Source organism: Pipistrellus kuhlii, unplaced genomic scaffold (assembly GCF_014108245.1).
Source record: "Pipistrellus kuhlii isolate mPipKuh1 unplaced genomic scaffold, mPipKuh1.p scaffold_m20_p_3, whole genome shotgun sequence".
NCBI lineage: Eukaryota > Metazoa > Chordata > Mammalia > Chiroptera > Vespertilionidae > Pipistrellus > Pipistrellus kuhlii.
The window spans coordinates 85,490,009-85,506,933 of record NW_023425529.1 but is presented as its reverse complement, the minus strand read 5'-3'; the positions used below and the strand labels follow the sequence as shown (position 1 = coordinate 85,506,933).

Here is a 16,925-nt window from a genome sequence, read left to right as displayed (position 1 = left end):
CAGAAAGATGCAAAACTATAGAAACTGTTCAGGCTTTATTTCAAGGGCTACAGCCTGACCAGGAGGCAGCCTCACAAAGGTTGGGTCTTGAGTAAAACACATTTAAAAATGCAGAATGAAAACTTGCAGAGAAAGTATAACCCAGGAGGTGATGAGCATGAGAGTGAAGCCCCATACACCTGGCCGTCACATGAACAACATGCACACACATTCAGGGATGAGCATTTCTAGCTTTGGCACTGAAGGCATTTCCTCTAAAGATAAAGCTATTATGAAGACCCTCCTGTTCTCCCACTTCACTCAATCCTTAAAAATTTCAAAACTGCACTTGATTTATTTCCTACAAAAAATGATATTCTTTCCCTAATATCATTGACGACCCTCATAAAACAGCAGACAGAATGACAGACCACAAGGGGACAACATGGACTACCTACATCTCAGGAACTAATCCCAAAATTGTTTAATAGGTTTATTTATTTCTATAAAGCCTATTTATGCAGTGTGAATGATTATATCCCTTATGTGGACTGTTTGTCTCTCTAACCTTCACTTTCATTTGGTTCCTGTCTAACCATTTCTTCACCCAACTCTAAATGCTAATACAGTGGACAGTCCATCAATAGCGACTAACTACCAAAACCATAAACCTAAGACTAAATTACATCCAAAGCATAGCTATAAATAATAGGAAAAAATACAGTTCCACTTAAACAAAAATACATGAACTTCCATATAAATAACAGACCCTAGAAACGTGCTACTAGTGTGTAATTGTGAAAGACTACTTCTACTCATAGATGGAGAGAAGGAAGGCAATACAAAAATGACTGAACATCTCTATGGGATCTAAATGTATCATCCGTAGAAAGTAGTTCAGCCTAGCTGGCATGGCTCAGTGGTTGAGGCACATGCCCCGGGTTGCAGTCTTGATCCCCAGTGTGAGGCATGTAGGAAGCATCAATAATTCTTTTCATGATTGGTGATTCTATCTCTCTCTACTTCTTTCTTCCTCTTTGAAATCAGTAAGAATATTTTTTAAAGTAGTTAAAAACACCCCACTTTTCTGTGATTTAGAGATGGACACTGCAAATTTTCTTGATCAAATATTCCAGTGGTTTTGACTCTTCTACTAATATGCTTTAAAATGTTATAGGTTTATTAAAGGCTTTTTGTGAGAGAGCTTAGTGGTGCAGAGCTGGCAACAATCTTTGGCTTTACATAGGGCTTCCTGGAAAGGGCTAACATACTACAAGCCTGGTCTTTTCTTTTCCCCTGGCTCTTCTGATCATAATGCTTTGACTATTATAAGCCAAAAGCTAGCTCTTGCGTATCATTTTGCATAAGCACTTTGAAGGCTTAACAGATACCAGCTTACCAAGTCTTTATAAATCGTCTCAGGGATGTCTGGTGATGCAAATTATCCAACCAAGTCTTTATATTTAAGTACCTCACCATGTATTTGCTCTTTGCACAATGATTTAAGTGTAAAATCACATATTTCACAAACTTAAATACCTTGGTACCTTTGTATTATTAATGACTATTCAACACAGTGCTTAGTAGAACAAGCATTTAACTTGCTGATTAAATAAAATGATGAACCTATATCTCATTTTCAGTGATAAAAATGTGCAAGGAATAACCATGAACCCTCATGTGACCCTGTGAAATACAGGTCAATATACCACAGGATTTCTTGAGCAACTAATCTAAGAGCCCAGATTGACCAATGGCATTATTTATTTTGGTAAGATGAAACATGTGTGCTGGGATAACATTCCCTGTATTTTACCTGTATCAGCCAGAAGGTTGTCTCCCTATGACTACACTGAGGTTGGATGCATGCTCCTGACACAAAGTGATAATGTTTGACTGTGCCAGGTCAGTCAAGAAGCAGGCAGCTGCATTATCATCTTGCTTTATATCTTGATGGTGCAATTCTATGATCACTTTATAAATTTAGCATATATATATATATGTTTTATATGTATAAATAATTCACCCTGCAGAAATCCATGGAATCCTATTATTAGTATGAAAATTATATTTTTAACATGGTATGAAAATTATATTTTTAACATGGTAAAGGGATTCATTTTTTAAAAAGATTAAGGTTAAATGTTTTCACATTCCAGATAAACTCTTTCTGTATGAATGAATTTTCAAAAACAGGAGCTGAGCTCTCTTTTACACTCTACCAAAAAGGAGGTGGAAAAAGAGAGAAAGAAAGAGAGAGAAGGGAGTAGGGAGGAGGGAGGAGGGAAGAGAAGGAGGGAGAGGAGAAGAAGGCAGGCTGTAATTAGGAGAGAACATGAGAGCTCTTAAAAATACTACTTATAGAAATGTGCTGCTTTAATAATTTCTTACAATTACTATTAATGATTTTCTTGTTGTTTAAAAGGTTCATTTAACCCATTCGATATTTAGTCATATAAATCTTAGTGTCACACACATACACACACAGAGAGCACAACATCGAGTCTTGATTTTCCTTTTAGTATTGATCTTGAAAAAAATAATCTTGCTAGTGTCTTAACAAGTATTCTTACTTTCATCTTTTGCACTACCCAGAGCTTAAATAAAATTATTCTAAGACAAATATTCTTAAAATCTGAAGTTACTCCTATATGAAATCTTGATTTCAAACTAAAAATTTCCTCAACAATCAAGAATTTTAAAGGAAAGGAGCCCTAACAACTAATTTGGGGCAAGGCATATTTATCACCATCTAATCTGATGACTGCCTTCACCGTCTTACGGTTACTCTCTTCTATCCAACCACCGCGCAGTTGTGAGTCAAGAGGGAACTTGATATTCTTTATTAACCGAACAAAACCTTATAACCTGATCCTGTGCTGGGGCTGTAAACGCTGCCTGTGCAGCTGAGGCTTTGAGAGTCGCTCTTAGAAAAGGGGAGGAGGACACCCTGTCTGCTCAAGATCGATTTACTCCCCAGCCCAGAAAGGGCCCACTTTGAAATCAGTATACCTTGCTTGGTTGTTCAGAATTTATGCACCCCCACTTGTGTCCATGACAATTTTATCACATGTCCAGGAAACAAAGCAATCAAAGTGGCACTGTGACAGGAGTATAGCTTCTGAGAACCTCACATCTCCACTAAATGATGTAGGATATATTAAGATCTGGGCAATCACATTTAGTGTCAGAAGTTAATAGGTTGTACGTTCTGAATTACATAGTCTTATATTCACTGAAATCCACTGATTAAAGTCTGTTTCTTTCTGTACGAGGCTGAAAAGAATGAAGGCTGGGATTTAAATAAAAGATATTAGATCCTTCTGTCCCCAGGCTGAAACAGGGATTAGAATAACACATTTAAATACCTTAATGTTTTTAGCACAAAAAGCATTAATTTGATACTCTGTTTCCTTGAAATGCTTTATTAAGGTCACCAAGTCCCTCTCAGGGGTGTCTGCCTTCCTTGAAGTTAACGCACATTTATTGTTCTCCGCTGCAAATTTCACTAGTATTTCAAAACAGCTGCCTGGCCTCTGCTGCGGGGAAGGTGGGAATAGGAAACAGAACCAAGAGGAAAGCTGAGAAGTGTTTGAGTTTTGACATTTCAGAGCAAGCTTATGGCTCCTTCAGGACCAGGCATCATGAGCTCATACACCACTGAAAACTGATGACGACCAAGATGCTTAATAGAATAATTTTAATTAGACCTGCTCTTTTTCTGCCACCTGTGCCTGGAGCAAAGACCATCTGGCTACAATCCAATAAATAAGCCAACTGTACCTACTTGTCCTCTGAAAAAAATGGGGCGGTCAGTGCACCTCCACCTTCGGCCCAGTCCTGACCCTAACAACTAAGAGCCCTGTGAGCCGCAGGAACAGCGGTGGCCAGCACATGTGCACTCAAACCTGAGGAATTAGTTCACATATTAATGCAGCTCCTTTTTTATTTTTTATTTGAGTGGAATTTGTTGGGAGGGAATAGAGGTAAATTAGACAAAGCTATTTCCTCCAAGTAGCATATACCCCTTCTCAAACCTAGAGCCTGTATTTAATAAGCCATAAGTCTTTATCTCAATGGCAGGAAATGATAATGCTTTTTAAATTACATGCATGTAAAACTGTTTAAACAAAGAGGTGAGTTTATATAAACCCACAGAATGCACAACTCTGAGAGTGAGTCCTTGCGCAAACTATGGGCTCTGGGTGATAATGATGTGTCAACGTAGGTTCACTGATGGCCGCCACCGAGCCCTCTATGAAGGATGTTAATAAGGGGGGACGCCTGAATGTGTGTGGATGGACTGGGTTGGGGGTTTAAGGGGGTGTACCTTCCCCTCAGTTTTGCTGTGAACCTAAAACTGTTAAAAAAAATTAGTCAATTTTTTGGGGAAAAGAAGCAGCAGCATTCTACATTATCAAAATTCTAGTAAAACATGAAAATGACACCTAATGATTTTATGTCTGCTAAAGTCCTGGAGAGTGGCAGGGAAAGCTAGGCAGACATGAGGCAAAAGGGGCAGGAGGTCCTGGCGGTGGTGGGATGAAGATGGGCATAGTGATCAACCACATGAGCGTCTGTGTAAAGACACCACATGAGCCCCAAGACATTATACACCTGAAGATCAAATAAACTATAACAGCCAGTTACAATGGTAGTCAATCTACTGCAAAGTTGAATTTGTAACTTGCTCTTCTAACTGATTAAGACTATCATAATGCCACTTCTTTGCATAAAGACTGGTCTGAAATGTAGTTAGCTGTGAACTCTGTCTCCATAAACAGACTGTGAGCTACCCGGTGGTAGAGGTTTGTTTTACTCATCTTTAAATCCCACAGCACCAAACATAATGGGTAACAAACGTTTGCTGAATTACCGGTTTTTTAATGATGAATTACACAACTTTTGATATTAAACACAACTCTCTCTCTCCTTCTTAATTATAATTATTTCCATTTCAGGTTCAAGAATACACTTACATACTATATGAATAATGATCATCTTGCAATTTGATTTAAAAAGGAATGTGAGAGAGTAAGAGTTTTTACTCATTACAATGCCTGTCAGAGAAGCCCTCTTCTGAACAGGCATTGTAATGAACCTTTGAGTTCACTTGGTAGCTATACTTTCCAGAATAGTTAATATATGAACAGACATGTGTATCAGGCTACCACCTATTCTAAGTATCAATGACCTAAAATCGAGTTTGCCTTTTATGGGGTTTGATAGGCAGGGTAGACGCTGCTAACACCTGCCGTGTTCACCTTGGCCTGCAGCTGCAGGGAACCAGTGCATGAGACCATGCCGCCCTCAGGACAGAGAGCCTAACAGAGCCTGGAAAGGAGATCAAGACCAGACTAGCTAGGTGCACAACCTCTTGTGTGAGGGCTAGTACAAGAGGGCAGCTAGAATGAAGAAAGTTTCAGCCAAGAAACTTGAGAAATAGAGGGAAGGTACTCAGGAGCACATACAGTAGGGACTCCTAGCTTTGTGCAGAGACTTTTACTTCTCATCCCTAAAGATCTTGAATACAATGAGGAAGGCAAGAAATGCCTATGCAGTCAGTACCTTGTAATTATATCTGGCCCATGGCTGAAAATGGGAGTCATCAACCAAACTGAGGGTCACCTGAGGGAATGAGACAGGGGAGGGTAAAGTACTTTATAGGAAGCAAAGTTTCAGTGGATATCCTCTCTTTCACTCACAAACACGTGCCTACATGAGCACACATAATAGCTCATTAAATTGAACTGGTATTCACTAAAGATAAAATCTAAAGAAGCATTACCTTTGGTGTTATATATTTTTTCAAGCCATGCAACAAAAATGACCTATCATCCACTTAATCACAGTGATCCAGTTTCCAAGGCAAAGTGACAAACGCATGGCAAACCTTCATTTGGCTCCAAGGTGACAATAACTGGTGTGTGGAGAAAGCCTTCATATTCCTACGGGCTGCTAAAAATTCCATTCTTTCTCCAACATATCCCCACATCCTTTTAAAAGGTCCTTCACTCCCCTCTAGGATTTTTAGTGTGCCCGCTGTGAAAGTTGTGAACAAGGGAGTAAATAACGCAGGCGATGACCACGTGTGAACATGAATAAGGAGGAATGGCAAGGAAAGGAGAGGAACCAAAAGATATGGTATAAATGGGATCCTTCTTCTATTTATCCAGATGTACTACCTCCCTGGTTCTGTTATTTCTCCTCTGTGACCACCAATGAGAATTCCAGTGTTCTTTAAGCCTAAACGCTACGTACTTTTTAAAAAAATGGAACACTTCACAAATTTGCATGTCATCCTTGAGCAGGTGCTGTGCTAATCTTCTCAGCATTGCTCCAGTTTTAGTATATGTGCTGCCCAACTGAGCATTAAAACCTACATTTTAAAGTCAAAGGCAAGAATATGAGACAATAATAATAATAATAATAATATAGGAACAGCTGATTGAGTATGTGCTATTTTTTCATTGGTAACTGTGTTAAGTGCCTCCCATACACTAGCTTATTTATTATTTATTTCTTTTTAAATTGTTTTTTTAAAAATATATTTTATTGTTTTTGTACAGAGAGGAAGGGAGAGAGATAGAGAGCTAGAAACATCGACGAGAGAGAGTCATCGATCAGCTGCCTCTTGCACACCCCCCACTGGGGATATGCCTGCAACCAAGGTACATGCCCTTGACCAGAATCGAACCCGGGTCCCTTCAGTCCCCAAGCCGACGCTCTATCCATTGAGCCAAACTGGTTTCGGCTTTTTTTTTTTTTTAATTAATTTTTTTTATTAAATTGGTTTTTGAGAGATTTATTGTTTCACTTAATTGTGCATTCATTGGTTGATTCTTGTATCTGCCCAGATAAGGGTTTGAACCCACAACCTTGGTATATCAGGACAATGCTCTAACCAACTGAGATACTCAGCCAGGGCTGCATTGACTAATTTAATCCTCACTGCAACTCTGAGAAATAGGTATTATTCTGACCACTTTATGGATAAAAAAACTAAGCCCAGAATCCTAACAAGTGGCAGGACAGAACCTAAACACAGCTGTGTCAGTCCAGGATCTGCATGCTCAACCACCTGCTACACTCGGCTATTGTGGAAACAACCATCGGTTGCTCTGTGGAGCAGTCAGGCCAGGCGGGGCTGGGGGACAGCCCACAGCTACAGATCTTCTACTCCCAACACCGCAGGAACACACGTCACCTTATCCCCAGTTCTCAGATTTCTGCCTGGAACTTGGGGATGTCACCACTGCCACCTGCCTCACAAGAAAGCTATGAAGACCAAATACATTATAAAGGTGGACAATCATTTTAAAAGGCAGAAAAAAACAACATATTTTAGTTTCTGCCTGACTCTTGGGTTAAGGGCCAAGCACCATTCCTCACTTCTCCATGGAAGATACTATCCAGGATCTGAGCTGAAACTATTCTTCCCCCCTAAGGTGCTGGCTCTTAGGATCTTTAAGATGAAGATGGGATGAGAACCAGCAGAGAGAAAAAAAAATGGCTGATATGTCCCTGTTTGCATTTATCATTCCTTCTGTATTTGTTTCCATGAATAATTTTATATAGACTTTCTTTATATTTGAACCCATTAATATAGTATATTCAACACTAATATTCATACACACTGAATATGAATATATAAATCAGATTGCAAGTTCTGGCAGGGTAAAGATTATGTCTTCAGTTTTAAATTTCCCATGCACTTGCTAAGTTTACCTATGTGAATCAATGTGCAGAAATAATGGGAGCAATTCTGGTATACCAGAGGAAATGGCACGCATGGAGATTTAGAGCAGAGAGCAAATGAAGAACAAAGAAAGAACTTTGTCACTGTCAGCACGCCTTTCTCAGTGGCTTTGTCTGGAGCTAACATGGGGATGGCCTGCCTCTGACATTGGAACTGTAATAATATCCGAGATCTTCTCCAGTACTTAGAACTATACAATTAGCCCAACGTGTCCTCATACCCTACCATTCACTGGAATAAATTACAAACACATGAAAAACATGCAACCATTACAAGCATGATCTTCATCTCAAGCAACATCAAACCTGGAGGACTGCCTGTTTTTCATCCCTCTACTGCAAATGGGCTTTCTACTTCTCTCATCTCAAAAGTAAAGCCACTATGGGTTTCATTCTTTTTAAAGCAATTGGAGAGAAACTGATTTAAAAAAAATTTCAGAGTATGCCTAACTATGTAAATGACACCAGAAAAACCAAATATGGAAATATTCACTGCAAGAATTAACCACTTTCAGTGAGCCTCAAATCCTAATGAAATTGATAATTATTCTTACACCACAGATAATCTACTGCTATAGCAAAATAATAATAATAATAATAATAATAATAATAATAAAATAAAATAAAAGTTCTTCATCTCTGAAATGAGGAGAGAAATTATGAAGAGAAACAAAATTGAAATTTGAGTTGTTCTTTATATTTTATCTGAACGATTTTAAGAGCTACGCCCTCTGCCTCCTTCCTGACATCAGGCAGTTCTCCAGGACGTTCTTCCTCGCACAGGGTTTCATCTGAGTACAAACCTCTAGGTAGAGCTCTTCTAAAATGGAATGCATTAACTTTTAGTCAAAGAAAAAGATTTTCCAACATTAGTGAAAAGACAGTTTTGACTGGTTTCCAAGAAGTTAGCGGCAGCCCATTAAGTCATATTAGTAAAAATTCAAAAAAAAAAAATCACTTAGGGTTTTTTTCCCATTCGAAATGTCTAAAAGTTCAAGTTTTTTGTGAGAAGCAAACAGAAGGCCATTGCTTCCTGGGAAGATAATGGCTGATGGGTCTAGGCAGTTAGCACAGTAATGAGCTCCTTCTGTTTGACTTGCCCACTGACATTCCTGAGCTGCAGAAGCAGCCGCCAGGGCCAGCGAGTTTAATAAGGCACTGATACTCCTTGTCAGTTTTTATTGCATATTTTGGGACTCTTTATCCACACATTACCGAGTTTAGATCATTAGTAGAACAAAGAAAAATATATTAAGCAATCCAACTCTGCAGATTGCAGCAAACTAGCCAAGCAATATAAATGTGTGGGGTAATTAAGTGAAATGGGGAGCCATGACCTAATGCCTTCAAGGTGCTGCAGCGATAAGACGGGCCTATCAATCGTGACGGAGTCAAGTGGTATCTACAGCTCTTGGGATAAGTCACACAGACATGGTGGTAAGTGAAAGGGGACCAATTTTTTTTTGAGTCCTAGAGTGAATGAAGGAGGGAAAAATATAAGCTAATGTTGGCTTAATGCACTTTAATGGCAATTAAGAAATAGCCATTTTTCTAGTTCTTCCAGATGCTATATTAACTAAGGAAATAGATTTCTCCTTAACTGTAAGGGCGAATTTTGATCACGTGGGCGGCGTTTCTCTTTTATGTGCACACCCACTCACCAAGCCTCAGGGAGAAGGAGAGATGCTTCATTCCAGAGCACTACCTCACAACCGTCTTGGGCTGCCAGTTCTCATGACCACAGGTCTGTAAGAGAGAACTGGGAGATGACATCAGACACGGAGAGGCCATCCCTCTCTGCAGAGGGTCACTGTCCCTCTGTGTTCCCCCATGAAGGCCAGCACCACAGCCATTGTTTCACAAACCAGTCAGCCCTCACCTCCATACATGGTTGGACTCAGATAATACTTGTGGACTGGCCTACCGCACTAGAATGAGAATCTCCAAACTTACAGCTACACACGCTCCAGTCTGTAAAGAAGGCAGGGTGTTGTATTCATTACAGGGAGGAGAAATGAATAACCACACAACCTAGAGCGTCTGGCCAACATTCATGTGAATCAGCACTGAGCTGGGCGCTGAATAAGTAGAAATGGTTTTATAAATATGTGGGGGTCGAGCCTGAGGGACAGCTGTGGGACCACACACCATGAGTGCTATCACTCAGTTTGTGGGCTCCCAGTGTGCATCAGCCAGGCTGCTTGTGGTTCCCCATCCCAGATTTACCTGCTGTTTGGCTCCTACAACATTCTTGTTTGTGCTGTGGCCAGTCGGGCTGATATTTCTCTGAATAGTGGTGCCACAAGTTTGTTACTTCACCCAGCCTGGTCTGTCCCTCTCATAAGGCCCAGCATGATAAGGAGTACCATGGGAGAGTCCCAAGACCCCACGCTGACCCAGACCCTGTCCCTGCTCCAGATACCCACTCTCCAATAATGGAGATACACACGGTGTATACACCCTTCAGCCAGGTGGGAAGTGAAGATTGCAGCTAAAGACTCAGTGGAGGTGGTTAGTTATGAAAGAATGGGCAGAAATAGGGCCAAACAGACAAAAGAACAGCTCAGGTGAAGGGAACAGTTTGAACAGATTTGGCAAAGACTAAATGGACTAAAATTACATGATGTCAGTGTGTGTGTAAACAAGAACCCTGATCCCTACTACCAATGGAAATATAACTACACTTAACTTCTGAAGAGTCAACTTCACTCCATGAATCTGGCCTAAAAAAGTAAATGGATAAGCAAACAGTGTCACAGGCATTACACCATTGAAAATGCTATAGCTCTAAAGTGTGCCTACCTGGAATAAGGTCATATGCTCACCATGCTGTTGAATAAGGAAAGCAAGTTGTAAACCTGCGTGCACTAAGTACACACACACAATCACACACACACACACACACACACACACACGTAGAGATAAAGTTTGTGGAGAAGCATTTTAGAAAGTGGTTATCTCTTCATAGAATGAATTTATAATAGGTGTATTATTCCTTCACTTTGTTCTCTCTGTTTCACATCATTAACCTGTATAACTTTTGTAATGATAAAGCAAATAAGTTCTTAAAAACAAAAGCTGATTAAATATCCAAGGCCTTTTGCTCAATTCCATACTCCTCTTTAAAGACCTATGACCACTTCTATTGTAGACTGAAGCCATTTGAATCATACTACACCACATGATGTATTTATTATCATATAGATAAGTCTGAATTTTCCAAATACAAAGCATAAAAAAGTCCTTGAAAACAAGATGCTGACATTTCTTTGCATTGGGTCTCTATGCCTCTCATTATGGTCATAGTTTTTATCACTCCTATTCTTTTTAAGCCTCATTGGAGGACCTATTTCAATGGATTTTTAGAGAGAACGAGAAGAGTGAGAGTGAAACCTGATCAGCTGCCTCCTGCTAAGGATTAAACCCGAAATCTGGGTATGCGCCCTGACCAGGAATCAAACTCATGACCGTTTGGTGTATATGATGGCACTAAACAATTGAGTCACATTGGCCAGGGCTGGGCATAATATCTCAGACCCACTAAGCATCTCTGGATGAGGTTGAATTTAAAATAAGTCAAGTGTTTGGGAGGTTCACTTAGCTACCTTCAAACAACCACAGAGAAAGTTGTAGAAGAATGAGGAAACCCACCCAATAAATCACACTTACTAGTACACAATAAGCTAGTTTCACCAGGAAAAGGTGGCAGTGTGACTGAAAATAGCAGTGTGACTGCCAGTTAAGCTACAATGTTTGGTAGGTTAGGTGTATTAATACATTTTTGTCTTCACAATATTTTCAAATTATGATAGGTTTATATGGGTGTAACCCCATCATAAATTAAGAAGCATCAGTACATTATGTTGCAGGAAAAAAAACTCACTTCAATTTTAAACTCTAAACAAATGGAACTGAAAATTCTCAGACTTTAAAATGCAAAGGTTGTTGTTATGTTACTTAATTGATCTATCAATGTAATCCCAAAAAGATTTCTATCTGCCCCTAAGTGACTCTTTCAAAATAGAAAGTTTACACATACAAATAGAAGCTCTTTACATGGAAATAATTACTTTTAATACTATCTAAGAAAAGAGTAATATGCAAATCGACCATCACTCCAACACACAAGATGGCTGCCCCCATGTGGACACAAGATGGCTGCCACAGGATGGCCAGCAGAGGAGGGCAGTTGGCAGGGACCAGGCCTGTAAGGGAGGGTAGTTGGGGGTGACCAGGCCTGCAGGGAAGGGCAGTTGGAGGAGACCCAGGCCTGCAGGGGAGAGCAGTTGGGGGGACCAGGCCTGCAGGGGAGGACAGTTAGAGGTAATCAGGCCTGCAGGGGAGGGAAGATAGGGGCAATCAGACTAGCAGAGAAGCAGTTAGGCATTAATCAGGCTGGCAGGGGGGTGCTTAAGGGGTGATCAGGTTTAAATAGGCAGACGGACATCCCTCAAGGGGTTCCAGATTGGAGAGGGTGCAGGCTGGGATGAGGGACACCACCTCCCCCCCCCCCCATGCACAAATTTATGCACCGGGCCTCTACTGTAAACATAACTGTCAATTATTAGAAACTAAAGAGACAATATTATAGCTATCTTAAGTAATTAATTATTCTCAATAGTGACCAGAACATCTGTTTTAATTTCCTTTTCACTTTTAAAGAAAATCTCTACAAAGACAAAGGGTTTGCTGCCTTCCACTCCTTTGTCTCACTGCAGTTTTGCTTTGTTCACAGGCAAATCTGCCCATGGCACCCTCTTAAATTCCTCAGGGGTCCCCTCCAGGAACAAGCTTAAGCTTAGTAGATCATCATTCCAGAGGCTTCCTGGTCAAGCTTTTGGGGGTTGATGGATGTCTACCACATTGATTGTGGTGATGGTTTCCTGGTGTTTGCATATACCCAAGCTTATCAAATGGCACACATTAAATGTGTGTAGGTTTTGTATAACAATAATAACTTAAACTATATGATAGTCTGTTTTATTTTTTAATTTATTTTGCTTTTAGATTCCACATTTATAAGTGAAATCACATGGTATTTGTCTTTCTCTAATTTACTTCACTTAGCATTATGTCCTCTGGGTCCATCCATATGGTCACAGACGATAAGACTGCATCCCCTTTTATGGCTGAGTAATATTCCATTGTAGGTATATACCGTATCTTCTTTATCCATTTATCTGCCAATAAACACTTATATATGTTGGATATTGTAAATAATGATGCAATAATTACTGTATGGTGTCAGGTGGGTACTAAACTTATTGAATGATCATTTTGTAAATATCTAATCACTATATTGTGCATCTGAAACAAATATATTACCTACTGTAATTGAAAAATAAAAATTTAAAAATATATAAAAGAGCCTGTTTTATTTACCCACATTTCTGCTGCCCGGCTTTTTTTTCTGCTGATAAAATATCCTCCTCCAATCCCCAGCTCCCTGTCTTCCTCAACTACCTTCTATTCCATTTTGAAGACCTGATGTCACCTTCTCATTAGAAGGGTCTCCTCTGATGCTTCTCCCCACCTCAGGCACTCCTTCCATGCCACTAGCCTAATTCCCACCATCCCCTGGTAAATCTCACTCAGAATATTTATCCATCACCCCAAAATAACCAGTTATGTGCCTGTCTTCTTCATGAGACTAATTTCTGGAAGGCAAAGACTATTCTCTTTTGTATCCTCAGTGCTTAGCTTGGCACAAATATGTCAATGATAATAAAAGAGTCAACTTTTATCTAATGGAAGAAAAACCAACAAACCGAAGGACCCAAGATTTCATGTTAATAAAAACTGATTTTATAACTTATATCTCATTTTGTGTTATAATTTCATTGTCCTCTAATGACTCTGGTTGCTAAACATATTTTAGCTTTCAAACTTTATAAAAATGTTGGCATAGGCCTGATCTGGGTTGCCTTATTTTGCTCTCCACGTTCTGTTATTGAAATGCCTACGGTATGTATATGAAGTGAGGATGGTGGGGGTGGTTTTTCACAAATATTAAAAAACGTTAAAATTAAAAGAGGAGAAAAAAGCATTTGAAAAGGCTATAACCCAAACCAGAGTAACTGCTAATACAAACAGGCCCCTTCCAAATGTAAGCGGCCACAAGTAATGGCTCCCCTCAAAGCAGCCGCAGTGATACTGTTTACTCTCTGTTCGGGGCTTAAAAGCGTCCTAGTTGATGAACAGACCCTGAAGCAGAAACATCTAAACTCCTCCTAATGCCCAGCAGAGCAGTAACTTCTTTTGATTAATTTACCAGCACTGAAAGCACAGGGAGAGATCAAACCAAGTTCTGTCCTGAACAATTAAACAAGCAGGCGGTGCCCCTGGGATGGTGTATGTCAGGATGAAAGCTGGATGGGGTCGAATGAAAAAGCAACAAATATCTTCACATTGATTAATGCTTATAGGGTTTTCCCCGCTTAAATGTCATAACATTTTATTCAATGGTCAAACCAAAAAGTTCATATAACATTTAAAACAGAAAAAAAAGTTCCAATAGCTTAAGAAAATTCAGATGTGTAGTGAGGAGAAAAATCAGGTCAGTTCTAAAGAACCTTCAAAACAGTTTGGCAGAAGTCTGAGCAGTTTATTGAAAGATCTTCAACATGAAACCTCATGAGGAAAATATTACCACCTCCTTCCATCAAAAAATAACTTGTGTACTATGAGTGAAATCTTCTTCATTGAAATTATTTAGCCCATTAATGTTCATTACCATCTATATATACCACTTTAAAAACATAGAGCTAAAACAACGTGGCTCTACTTAATTTAAAAAAAAAACTAGAATTTAAACCAAACAATCTCCCAAATCAGAATGAACTACGCATGAATATTGGTAAATAACCCATATAGATTTTCTGAATGATCAGCTGAATCTATTTTTTAAATACAATGACTCTCTTTATAATAAAACAATACTAATTTACATACTTAAAGAAAAATATCTGAACAAGGGCAACTAAAACTGCCAGCTTACTGAAAAGTCAAAATTTGTTCATTTTATATTTCAAGGAACATTTCTTAGGTAATTCAATATTATTTTCACAGATTTACTGGTGATTTTGGGCTGCTCACTACTATTCTTTCCTAATCTGTAAAATGGGGATGATGAAGCCACTGAGGATTTTAATCTGAAATGAAATAGTATATGAAACATGAATATTTAAACTCTATTCCATCCCTCCCCACACACTCTACTAGTGGGTCTGAGCTAGACTACTGGGGCTTCACCTCCACAGTTTCTGCCCAGATCTCACCATCCCGATGTTCATAGCAGCACAGTTCACCATAGCTAAGATTTGGAAACAGTCTAAGGGCCCATCAGCAGATGAGTGGATTAGAAAACAGTGGTACATCTACACAATGGAATACTATGTTGCATTAAAAAAAAGAAATTCTTACCATTTGCAACAGCATGGGTGGAACTGGAGAGCATTATGCTAAGCAAAATAAGCCAGTCAGAGAAAGATAAATATCATATGATCTCACTTGTGGAATATAATGAACAAACAAGCTGATGAACAAAGACAGATCTAGAGACAGAGAAGCATTGATTAGACTAACAAACCTCAGAGGGAAGGTAGGAGAGGGTGGGGATAAAGGGGCGAGATCAACCAGGGGACTTGCATGCATGCATATAAGCCTAACCAATGGACACAGACACCAGGGGGGTGAGGGCATGAGTTGGGGAAAGGGTGGGGGAGGGGTTAGGGTGGGGGATAAAGACATATATGTAATACCCTAATCAATAAAGGAAAAAAATAGAAAGTAAAAATTAAAAAAAAAAAAAGAGCCCATTCACTAGCAGCCTTAAGGGCCGAGTTTGTTCTGCGAGGTTCTCTGGTATGTGGAGGACATCGTGATACCTTCTATTGCTTCTGCCAAAAATGAAAATGGAATCCCTTTATATTTTTAAACTATTATGTGGAAAGACCACAAAAATTTGGGAATGCAAAACTGAAAATTGACTCTTCACTGGCCGCGCATTCTGTCCCTTTGATGAAGATATATGCGCCCAGAGAGCAAAGACAGACGGGCACGTTTTCTTACTTAAGCACTGTGGCTCGGCTGGGCTCGGATCCCTGACTACTACTAATGAGAAAATCAGGGCTGGCCATCAGTTCCTACCCACTTGTATTTCCTACATGTGTGCAGAAGGTGTCACCTTTTTGAGAAGAGGTGACACCCTCCCTTGTTGAAAAATAATTCAAGAACTTGGAGGAGCTGAGGAAACGCAGGAAGAGTCTCATTTAGAGGAAGCTGAGGAGCGGTACAGGGGGAGCAGGGCCCTGCTGGGCTCCAGACTCTCCCAAACGGAGCTACATGCATCCTACCCCAGAGGCTCTGGACACTGGGGTATTTTGAAAGAACAGGTGAAAAATTGTAGATGATATTACAATATTTAAACTATAATGAATTAAAAATGCCTAAGAATTATTCCATCCTGAATTTGACTCTGGTTGTAAGACTAGACTTTCACTCTGACCTGTTTATACACAATTTACCATAAAAATGCACCTCTAGCTAAAAACTCTTCAGCTAGAATTGTCAGACCTTCAACTGAGGAAACACTTGTCGTTTTCACAAATGCAATTTCACAAATATTTGAGCTCCTATAATATACAAAGTGACCTCAAATACTTTTCCATAGGAAGAGATCACTTTGTGTACAAAAAGACCACTTAAAGTAGTTTCAAATTCAAATGCAAATTCTTTTTAACAGCTTCATTCTAAGGAACTTCATTTCTCCCTATGTGCTAGAGTCACTCTCTCATTTCCCAACTTAAATAGCCACCGAGAGACCATGCCACGGCGCCTGTCCTGCTTGAGGTTCATGCCAGTTTACATGTTCCTACAGACTGCCGGGGGCTCTAAGGATGTCTTCCCTTTTGTCATTGGGGTTTTTATTTGTTTTTTAGTTTTTAGTGTTGAGTTGCCTTTATCATTAGTTCATTGAGAATGCCAGTTTCATTCAGCTGGAAAAATATTAATATGAATTATGTTATCCAGATTTTAAGTCTTTTCTGAAAAGCATCATTTGCAATGGGGAATCTCTCGGATATTGAATAGCATTTTGGCAAAGACTCACTGCAGAAAAATAAGAAATCAGCCCCAAAGGTATCCTGAGAATGGAGAGAACAATAAAGGGTACAAACATGGTTGGATTT

At 39.5% G+C, this 16,925-nt stretch overlaps 1 protein-coding gene and 1 non-coding gene across 2 annotated transcripts in view; both read right to left on the bottom strand.

The window, feature by feature from the left end:
* The window catches only part of ATP8A2 (ATPase phospholipid transporting 8A2), a 556,427-nt gene that overhangs the window by 245,559 nt on the left and 293,943 nt on the right, over positions 1–16,925 (bottom strand). The gene's annotated exons all lie outside the window — the stretch shown is intronic.
* LOC118730971 lies at positions 6,246–6,352 on the bottom strand. The gene has a single exon (XR_004991696.1). It is a non-coding gene; the product is annotated as a U6 spliceosomal RNA (small nuclear RNA).